At 41.0% G+C, this 12,224-nt stretch overlaps 1 pseudogene; it reads left to right on the top strand.

The window, feature by feature from the left end:
- The window catches only part of LOC122135924, a 140,364-nt pseudogene that overhangs the window by 114,430 nt on the left and 13,710 nt on the right, over positions 1–12,224 (top strand).

The following is a 12,224-nucleotide window of genomic DNA, read 5'->3' as shown; positions in this document are numbered from 1 at the left end:
AGTAATTACAGCATCCCCTCAACTACTGAAATTCCCACCAACACAGTTGTGAGGACCGAAACCACACGCATTACTTCAACAACACTGCCTACAACTTCAGAAAGTACAACAGCAGAGACCGCAACTACACGCTTCATCAACCACATCTACAACAACAAATGATCCAACGACATCAGCAGCTGTATCATTCAGAATCCACAACTCTTACATCAACAATGCCTACATCTTCAGAAACAACCGCACCTGTAACCAACATCAGTAACTACAGCATCCTCAACTACTGAAATTCCCAACCACCACAGTTGTGAGGACTGAAACCACAACTATTACTTCAACAACACTGCCTACAACTTCAGAAAGAACAACAGCAGAGACCACAACTGCAGCTTCATCAACCACATCTACAACAACAAATGATCCAACAACATCAGCAGCAGTAACTTCAGAATCCACAACTCTTACTTCAACAACTATGCTTACATCTTCAGATACAACTGCACCTGTAACAACATCAGTAACTAAAGCTTCCTCATCTACAGAAATTCCCACAACCACAGTTGTAAGTACAGAGACCACACCTATTACTTCAACAACATTGCCTACAACTTTAGAAAGTACAACAGTGGAAACCACCACTACAGCTTCATCAACCACATCTACAATAACAAACAATCCAACAACATCAACAGTAGTAACTTCAGAATCCCTAACACTTACTTCAACAACAATTCCTACAACTTCAGAAACAACTGCACCTCACAATAACTACAGCTGTAACTGAAACTGAAATTCCCAACCACAGTTGTCAATAACCAACACATGCTTCCCCAACAATGCCTACAACTTCAGAAAGTTCCAGCAGAAACCACAAACCACAGCTTCATCAACCCACATCTACAACACAAAACAATCCACAACTCAACAGCTGTAACTTCACAATCCACAACTCTTACTTCAACAACAATACCTACATCTTCAGAAAGTACAACTTTGCCTGTAACAACCACTAACTACAGCATCCTCAACTACTGAAATTCCCACCACCACAGTTGTGAGTACAGAAACCACAACTATTTCTTCCACAACAATGCCTACAACTTCAGAAAGTACAGAATCCACAACTACAGCTTCATCAACCACACCTACATCTTCAGAAACAACTGCAACATGTAATAGCTGTAATTCAACAATCCACAACTCTTACTTTCAACAACGATACCTGAAATCTTCAGAAACAACTGCAGTTGTGAGTACACTAATGGATTTGTCAATTAGTGAAATTCCCAACAACACAGTTGTGAGTACAGAGACCACAACTACTACTTCAACAACACTGACTACAACTACAGCTTTGTCACCTACATCTACAACAACAAATGATCCAACGACATCAATAGCAGTAACTTCAGAATCCACAACTCTTACTTCAACAATGCCTACATCTTCAGAAACAACTGCACCTGTAACAACATCAGTAATTACAGCATCCTCAACTACTGAAATTCCCACCAACACAGTTGTGAGGACCGAAACCACACGCATTACTTCAACAACACTGCCTACAACTTCAGAAAGTACAACAGCAGAGACCGCAACTACAGCTTCATCAACCACATCTACAACAACAAATGATCCAACGACATCAGCAGCTGTAACTTCAGAATCCACAACTCTTACATCAACAATGCCTACATCTTCAGAAACAACCGCACCTGTAACAACATCAGTAACTACAGCATCTTCTACTACTGAAATTCCCACATCCACAATTGTGAGGACTGAAACCACAACTATTACTTCAACAACACTGCCTACAACTTCAGAAAGAACAACAGCAGAGACCACAACTGCAGCTTCATCAGCCACATCTACAACAACAAACTGATCCAACAACATCAGCAGCAGTAACTCTTCAGATCCACAACTCTTACTTCAACAACTATGCTTACATCTTCAGATACAACTGCACCTGTGACAACATCAGTAACTACAGCTTCCTCATCTACAGAAAAATTCCCACAACCACAGTTGTAAGTGACAGAGACCACACCTATTACTTCAACAACATTGCCTACAAACTTTAGAAATTACAACAGTGGAAACCACCCACTACAGCTTCATCAACCACATCTACAATAAAAAACAATCCAACAACATCAACAGTAGTAACTTCAGAATCCCTAACACTTACTTCAACAACAATTCCTACAACTTCAGAAACAACTGCACCTGTAACAACATCAATAACTACAGCATCCTCAACTACTGAAATTCCCACCACCACAGTTGAGTACAGAAACCACAACTATTGCTTCCACAACAATGCCTACAACTTCAGAAAGTACAACAGCAGAAACCACAACTACAGCTTCATCAACCACATCTACAACAACAAACAATCCAGCAACATCAACAGCTGTAACTTCAGAATCCACAACTCTTACTTCAACAACGATACCTACATCTTCAGAAACAACTGCACCTGTAACAATATCAACAACTAATGGATTGTCAATTAGTGAAATTCCAACAACCACAGTTGTGAGTACAGAGACCATAATTATTAATTAAAAATGCATTGAATTAAAGTATTTGTTATGTAAATTTAATCTAACAAATGATCCAAACAACATCAATAGCAGTAACCTTCAGAATCGACAACTCTTACTTCAACAATGCTCCTACATCTTCAGAAACAACTGCACCTGTAAACAACATCAGTAATTACAGCATCCTCAACTACTGAAAATTCCCACCAACACAGTTGTGAGTACCGGACGAACCACACGCATTACTTCAACAACACTGCCTACAACTTCAGAAGTACAACAGCAGAAACCAACAACTACAGCTTCATCAACCACATCTACAACAACAAATGATCCAACGACATCAGCAGCTGTATCTTCAGAATCCACAACTCTTACATCAACAATGCCTACATCTTCAGAAACAACCGCACCTGTAACAACATCAGTAACTACAGCATCCTCAACTACTGAAATTCCCACCACCACAGTTGTGAGGACTGAAACCACAACTATTACTTCAACAACACTGCCTACAACTTCAGAAAGAACAACAGCAGAGACCACAACTGCAGCTTCATCAACCACATCTACAATAACAAACAATCCAGCAACATCAACAGCTGTAACTTCAGAATCCACAGCTCTTACTTCAACAACTATGCTTACATCTTCAGATACAACTGCACCTGTAAGAATAACAGCAACTAAAGGATTGTCAACTAGTGAAATTCCAACAACCACAGTTGTGAGTACAGAGACCACAACTACTACTTCAGAAACACTGCCTACAACTTCAGAAAGTATACAACAGCAGAAACCACAACTACAGCTTCATCAACGATACCTACATCTTCAGAAACAACTGCACTGTAACAACATCAGCAACTAAAGGATTGTCAACTAGCGAAATTCCAACAACCACAGTTGTGAGTACAGAGACCACAACTACTACTTCAACAACACTGCCTACAACTTCAGAAAGTACAACAGCAGAAACCACAACTACAAAAACAAACAATCCAGCAACATCAACAGCTGTAACTTCAGAATCCACAGCTCTTACTTCAACAACAATACCTACATCTTCAGAAACAATTGCACCTGTAAGAATAACAGCAACTAAAGGATTGTCCAACTAGTGAAATTCCAACAACCACAGTGTGAGTACAGAGACCACAACTACTACCTCAGAAACACTGCCTACAACTTCAGAAAGTACAACAGCAGAAACCCACAACTACAGCTTCATCAACGATACTCTACATCTTCAGAAAACAACTGCACCTGTAAACAAACATCAGCAACTAAAGGATTGTCAACTAGCGAAATTCCAACAACCACAGTTGTGAGTACAGAGACCACAACTACTACTTCAGCAACACTGCCTACAACTTCAGAAAGTACAACAGCAGAAACCACAACTACAGCTTCATCAAACCACATCTACAAAAAACAAACAATCCAGGCAACATCAACAGCTGTAACTTCAGATGATCCCACAAAACTCTTACTTCAACAACGATACCTACATCTTCAGAAACAACTGCACCTGTAACAAAATCAGCAACTAAAGGATTGTCAACTAGCGAAATTCCAACAACCACAGTTGTGAGTACAGAGACCACAACGACTACTTCAACAACACTGCCTACAACTTCTGAAAGTACAACAGCAGAAACCACAACTACAGCTTCATCAACCACATCTACAAAAACAAACAATCCAGCTACATCAACAGCTGTGTAACTTCAGGAATCCACAAACTCTTACTTCCAACAACAATACCTACATCTTCAGAAACCACATGCACCTGTAAGAATAACAGCAACTAAAGGATTGTCAACTAGTGAAATTCCCAACAACCACAATTGTGAGTGCAGAGACCACAACTACTATTTCAGAAACACTGCCTACAACTTCAGAAAGTACAACAGCAGAAACCACAACTACAGCTTCATCAACGATACCTACATCTTCAGAAACAACTGCACCTGTAACAACATCAGCAACTAAAGGATTGTCAACTAGCGAAATTCCAACAACCACAGTTGTGAGTACAGAAAACCACAACTACTACTTCAACAACACTTGCCTACACTTCAGAAAGTACAACAGCAGAAACCACTAAAACTACAGCTTTATCAACCACATCTACTACGCAACAAAATGATCCAACAACATCCAACAGCTGTAACTTCTGAATCCACAACTCTTACTTCAACAACAATCCCAAATCTTTCAGAAACAACTGCCACCTGTAACAAAGCATCAATAATACAGCATCCCCCAACTAGCGAAAACTCCCACCTCCACAGTTGTGAGTACAGAAACCACAACCCTTACTTCTAACTCAACAACACTGCCTACAACTTCAGAAAGTACAACAGCAAGGACCACAACTACAGCTTCATCAACCACAAACTACAACAGACAAACAATCAGTGCTACTTCGGGAAGTCAGGATACCACAGGAGCAACATCTCTTACTTCAACAACTGTACGATAACCTACAGTCTTCAGAAAAACGGGCTGCACCGGGATACAATAACAGCAACTACAAGGCATTGCTCAACTAGCGAAATTCAAACAAACCACAGTTGTGAGTGCACAGACCACAACAATATTTCAACAACACTGCCTACAACTTCAGCAAGCTAAAACAGCAGAAACCCAACTAAGTTCATAACAACATCTACAAACCAACATACAATAAGCCAACATCCAACAGCCTGCTAAATTCTCACAGAATCACAACTACTTACCTTCAACAAGAATTACCTACACTGAACCATGTAACAAACTCAGCAACCTAAAGGATGTCAACTAGCGGAAATTCCAAACAACCAAGTTGTGAGGACAGAGAACAAAACTACTACTTCAACAAACACTGCTACAACTCAGAAAGTACAACAGTCAGAAACCACGATACAGAGTATCAACAACCATCTACAAAACACAACAATTCCAGCAACATCAACAGCTGTAACTTCAGAATCCACAACTCTTCCTTCAACAACAATACCTACATCTTCAGAAACAATTGCACCTGTAACAATAACAGCAACTAAAGGATTGTCAACTAATGAAATTCATCAACAACCACATTTGTGAGTACAGAGACCACAACTACTACTCAGACAACACTGCCTACAACTTCAGAAAGTACAACAGCAGAAAGAAACCACAACACAGCTCATCAACCACATCTACAAAAACACAACCAATCCAGCAACATCAACAGCTGTAACTTTCAGAATCAACAACTCTTACTTCTCAACAACGATACCTACATCTTCAAAAACAACTGCTACCTGTAACCATGCACAGCCAACTAAAGGATTGTCAACTAGCGAAAATTCCACAACCACAGTTGTGAGTACAGAGACCACAACTATTACTTCGCAACACTGCCTACAACTTCAGAAAGTACAGCAGCAGCAGAACCCACAACTACAGCTTCATCAACCACATCTACAAACAACAAACAATCCGCAACATCCAACAGCTGTAACTTCAGAATCCACAACTCTTACTTCAACAACAATACCTACATCTCAGAAACAATTGCACCTGTAAGAATACCAGCAACCTAAAGGATTGTCAACTAGTTGAACATTCCAACAACCACAGTTGTGTGTACAGAGACCCACAAGCCTACTATTTCAGAAACACTGCCTACAACTTCAGAAAGTACAACAGCATAAACCACAATACAGCTTCATCAACCACAATCTAGCAACACAAACAATCCAGCAACATCAACACTGTAAACTCAGAATCCACAACTCACTTCAAACAACTTACTACCTACATCTTCAGAAACAACTGCCACCTTGTAACAACATCAGCAACTAAAGGATTGTCACCTAGCGAAATTTCACAACAACCACACTTGTTACTACAGAGACCACAACGACTACTTCAACAACACTGCCTACAACTTCAGAAAGATACAACAGCAGAAACCACAACTACAGCTTCATCAAACCACATCTATCAAAACAACCTCCAGCAACATCAAAGCTGTACTTCGAATCCACTCGTACTCAACAGCAATAATCTTCCAGAATGCACCTGTAAGAAACCACTAAAGGATTAGTCCAACTAGTCAAGTTCCACAACCCCAGCTGTGAGTACCAACCCAACTACTCCTTCGGGGGAAACTACTGCCTCAACCAAAGTACACAGCGAACCACAACACAGCTTCATCAACGATACCTACACTTCCAGAAACACTGCACTGTCAACCCAGCAACTAAAGGATTGTCCTACGACAAACCAACCACAGTTGTGAGTACAGAGACCAACAACTACTACTTCCAGAAACAATGGGGGGGGGGCCTACAACTTCAGAAAGTACAAACATGCAGAAACCCACACACTACACTTCATCAACCACATCTACAAAAACACAACCAGCCACACAGTCAACATCTTAACTTTCAGAATCCAAAACTCTTACTTCAACAACGATACCTACATCTTCCGGTGCTACTGCAACTGTAACAACATCAGACAGACTATAGGATTGTCAATTATGAAATTCCAACAACCTCAGTTGTCAGTTGCAGAGACCACAACGACTGACTCAAAAAACACCCTGGCCTACAACTTCAGAAAGTACACTAGCAGATATTAGTTCACCGCTTCATCAACCACATCTTACAAAAGTCCCAAACAATCCAATGCAACATCAACAGCTGGAAGATTCCGAATCCAGTTTACCTACTGAGAGTAAGTTTACTTCATTATGAAGTAACAGTGCACCTGTAGAATTTACAGCAACTAAAGGATTGTTAACCAGTGAAATATGTGAAACTTTAGTGTGAGTTACAGAGACTGGATGTCTACTTCAGAAACAATTCCAACAATTAGAAAGTACTCTGCAGCAATTCAAACTAAGCTGTCATCTTTAATATTACATCGTCGAAACATAACTGCACCTGTAAACAGCAATCAGCAACTGAGGATTGTCAACTAGCGAAATTCTAAGAAACAGCAGTTATGTGTCAGAGACCAAGACTACTAATTCAATTACATGCCTAGAACTTCAGAAACTACAGAGCATTAAGACACCATAGGTGAAGCTTCATCACCACATCGTTGAAATTTTCACCATCCAGGTTGATGAATGGCTGTGATTCTTTTTCTTCAACTAGCAGCTCAACAACGATACCTATTCTGAATGAACACTGGCAAGCAAGTTTTTACAACAAAAGCACCTACAGGCTTGTCCACGTACGAGATTGCAAACCCCCCCACTGTCAGTCCAGCGCCTTTACCCTCATGGTTCTCACCCTTTTAGCTTCAAGCTAAATACACCGAGAAAGCTTAATACCGCTCCAAGACATCTACAGAAAATGAGACCATCCCGCAGATCAAAAAAAGTACCTCAAATCCAACCCTCTTCCTTGAAGATGTGCTTTCCCCCAGCAACCATTGCACCTGTAGCAGATATCTTCTCCCGTGGTTTCACATAGGAGCACTTACCCCCAGATTCATGGCGTAGGATGGACACACTACTTCAGACCCTGTCGACCATGACCACTTAAAACCACGCTTCACGTCCTTCTAGAGCATGCTCACCCTTCGAGTGCGCTTTTCACACTACTCACAATCCCAGTGCTTGCATCGGAACAACTTAGATACGTAAACAGCTCTCGTGACTCGACCTTCGAAACATCTGTACGTCATTGTCGGTACTGACCTGTCATTGACTCCACACACATTAAAAATGTCCCCCAGGGTACCCTCCTGACATTGCCAAATTGACTGTCCATTTAAACAAAAACATATGGATGTATTTCTGCGGACGGTAGCAGAGCTCTGGTTCTGGGACAGTGCCATTGCACGAGAGGGTTTCGTATTTTCTGTGTCAACTCCTCATGTCCAGTCCCCATGTGTTGTTAAGTGTCAGCGAGATCCCTACAGCCCCATTGTTATCGAGCCACTCGCACTTAATTCAGAGGAACGTCACAGCTGAATGCTATACAGTGACCGCTTCAACACAGTGTCCACTGGCATTTTCACATGACCACATAGGAGTGTCATCTGTAAGAAACCAGGATACAGCGTTTTGATCAACCCATCTAGAGCAACACATGATCCAAGAACCTGCGAAAGCCTGTAACTTACGAATCCACAACTCTTACTTCACATGCTACATCTTCAGAGCCAATTTCACCTTTACAATTTTCTTTCCACTAACAGCATCCCCCAATCTCAGAAACTCCCACCTCACAGTTATGCAGTACAGACAACTTTACCATTACTTCAAAACAACATTGGTTACAACATCAGAGAGTGCAACAGCAGGAGACCGCAACTACAGCTTCACAACCGCATCAAAACAAATACAGATCCAAACACAACTGCAAGCCAAGGAACACTCCTTCAGTGGCAAAACATAACTGCGGTAAAAATTTGAAACCCTACCTCCTCAAGCACAAACTGTTGCCTCGTAAAATATAGTCTTCAGGCTCTAAAGCTGCAACAATCAGACACGTGGGATTTCTCTGCAGTGATCACACTCTGTCTCCAGAGATCGAACCTATTGCTGCAAGCAAGTTTGCCTATCTCCTCATCACACTGTAACTCTATACAACTTACTCCAGATTCAAACAATTCAACTTCACAAGATCCCCTCTGCACCCATTACACCCATGGGTGTTCTGGCCACCACTATTGTTTCCAGTTGATATCTCAGTTCCAGCTCCAAGGGACAGCAACTTGCCACCATTACAAGCTCAACTGCCAACTCCAAAAAAAAGCAAACTTTCAAACTAGATCAGTGGATCTTTTCAACAACAACTGTCGCTTTTACAGACATCTTCTGCTCCCGACCACACGTGCACTTCTGCCCAGGAGCACCTTCACAGCCGCAGATCTTGGCTTCAGACACCACAGACTGCATAACACCTTCCATGGACTTGGACATGTCTTCACTACAACAGCAGAGCGTCCAGAAAGGAGCACTCTCTTCCACCTACATACAACAGTGCTTCAACGGAACCAGCTCTACTGTTTCGCGTCCACATACCATAAAACCAAACCGCAGCTGTAAGTTTTGGTTTCTGTTTGAGAGCTATGAAAATAATGGAACAAACGTGCAGCTTGCAACACTTTGCCAAGTACTCAAGTTTGCAACCAGTACATTAAAACCTACCCACATGGTTTCTTACAGATCTGTCGGTGGCAGCAAGCTGGTCACAAAGCAAATTTATATGCTGTTCAATGGCTTCCCAGTCCCAGGAAGCTCTGGTCCTCAAGCCCTATCAACACTCTCTTAGATTCCAGAGAGTCACGCGAATGAATCAGTGAAGGTGCGTGACAGTGTCACACTATGAGAGTACAGTTGTCATCTGTAGGCGCTGTACAGTCTTTTGATTTATGGAATCAGGACACAGTGAATTATGAATGAAGCTGTTGAAAAAAAATGAAATTACATGTCTTTTTCCACACCAGACATCTCAGAACACCGTCTTATGCTGTGGTCTTACATTTTAATTGGTAACATCAGCATGCCAGAGGACCCTGCCGAAGAAAGAAAAAACAATACAACTGCAAGTGGAGGATGTCCGTCAATAATGCACAGTGGTTAAAACTTTGAAAAATGAACCCCCCCCCCAGTATGGGAACTACTAGGTAAATTTCACCCAGATTTATGGAAGGTTTGATTTTTCGTTCTTCCTGCAGCTGAACATCTCTGAATGAACCTGGCAAGCAAGTTTTTCCAACCAAAGCCTCCAACTTCACGTAGATGAGCAAACTCACTTCACAATCTTTATTTCATGTGTTCTCAAATTTTAGCTGGGCTTAAAATAAGGAAGCTTAAAATAAGGATTACAGATTTGAGAATTACAGGAAAAAAAAAGAAAATCAAACTTTTTGCGATGTGGATTTCAGTCCCTAACAGATATCTTCTGCTTGTTCTGTAGGAGCCCTTCAAATAAGCTTTTGATGGCAGGATGGACTACACCTTCCAGGATGGAGCTAGCATACAACCAGTCAGCTTCCTAAATGAGGCTTCACTTCCAAACTACTACAAACGTGGCTTCCAGGAACAACAAGGTTTCCCGTGACTCCTTCAAACCTCCTGTCAGTTTTGGTTTTCTGTTTGAGAGCAATTAAAAAATGGAAAAGTAATTTATTGCCAACATTTGTGTACCTTAAACAAACATGGTTTTATTTACAGATTTGGTTTTCAGCAGTGGCACAAGCAAGCTGCTGTTCAAACTCCTCATCTCCAGTCCAGTGAGCTCTGGTCCTCAGCGCTACATCAAACACTCTCCGTAAATCCCCAGAGAGCCACAGCTGAATGCATCAGTGGAGGGTGGAATGTCACCTATGGCGGGTTTAAGTGGCATTCTATTAAGGTTGTCGCAGCTTTTTTTTGCATGGGAATCAGACCCAACCAATATGAATGGAAAGCTGTGACCCAAAGACTGTATTAAAATGTGCTTTGCCACACAGCAACCTCAGCACCCCTATTATGGCTGTGGTCTTTACATTTAATTTGGTGAACATCAGAATGCCAGAGGTACCCTGAGCGCAGAAACAAGCATACCCGCAAAGGTGAGGATGTCGTCAATACTGCGGTAAAAATTTGAAAATTGACAGTATGAAATACTAGTCTGCACCAGTGTTAATGACAGGTTTGATTTTTGTCTGCAGCTGAACTTCTTCTGAATGACCCTGCCAAGGACACGTTTTCAAACCAAAGTCCTCCAACTTTTTTTTTTTTTTCAAGTAAGAAGCAAACGCTCACTTCACAATGCTCTTATTTCATGGGTTCTCAACTTTTATCTTGGAAGCCATGGAAAATAAGAATTACAGAAAAAACAAAAACATCCAAACTTTTTGAAGAGTGTGGATTAAAGTCCTTGTGGGGACTGCCCCACTAATGCCGGTTCCTGGTATGGTGTTAACCACTTTCAGTACTCTGATCACGGCAGTCGGAGAGTCAGATAATGTCTTTTCACATGTATTTAGGTGCAGGGTTTCACCATATACACACTGATATGAATTGAAGTTTAGCATTGAAGGTAGTTTCTGCAAATGTAACCCAAAAAACAGAAGTCAATAATTAATGTCTAACAAATATTAGCCTACTGTACAAATAAACACAGCGGCAATTGCAAATTTCAACCCATCTACACAACTCTATCTCACCGTGTAGTCCAGTGAATTAATAATTAACTGGATGTAAAACCGGATGTAAAGGGCATATAAACAACTTAAGATACATTACACAACATCCTCATTATGATATGAAAGTATAACAAACATACAGAATATATTAAAAGCAGAATCAGAAACATATTTAAACAAGATATTAAAACATTAGCAAGATAAGCTGGTGATGCTGGCTGACACTTTCTGCGTAGTGCTGCAGGTGGTGAAGATATGATCGTAAGGATCAGAACCACCAACAACATTACAGGCTTAATGTAGAAACAGATTCAACGGTATAAACATCCAGTTTTACACAAAAACATCATGGAATAAACGCCGTCAGTAACTTTTCCCTGCGCGATGCTGCTGGAGTTGGAAACCTTGTCACATTTGTGTAAGCTCTGCATGCATAAACAATGATGCGTCACTTGCGCTAAACACGAATCACACTACCGGTTGCGTAGTGCATATTAACGTAAAACAAGCTCTCACCAGATATAAATAAAAGTATTAATAATA

This window comes from Cyprinus carpio, chromosome B1, assembly GCF_018340385.1.
Source record: "Cyprinus carpio isolate SPL01 chromosome B1, ASM1834038v1, whole genome shotgun sequence".
Classification (NCBI taxonomy): domain Eukaryota; kingdom Metazoa; phylum Chordata; class Actinopteri; order Cypriniformes; family Cyprinidae; genus Cyprinus; species Cyprinus carpio.
The sequence above is the reverse complement of the archived record's forward strand: the minus strand, read 5'-3'. Positions and strand labels throughout refer to the sequence as shown.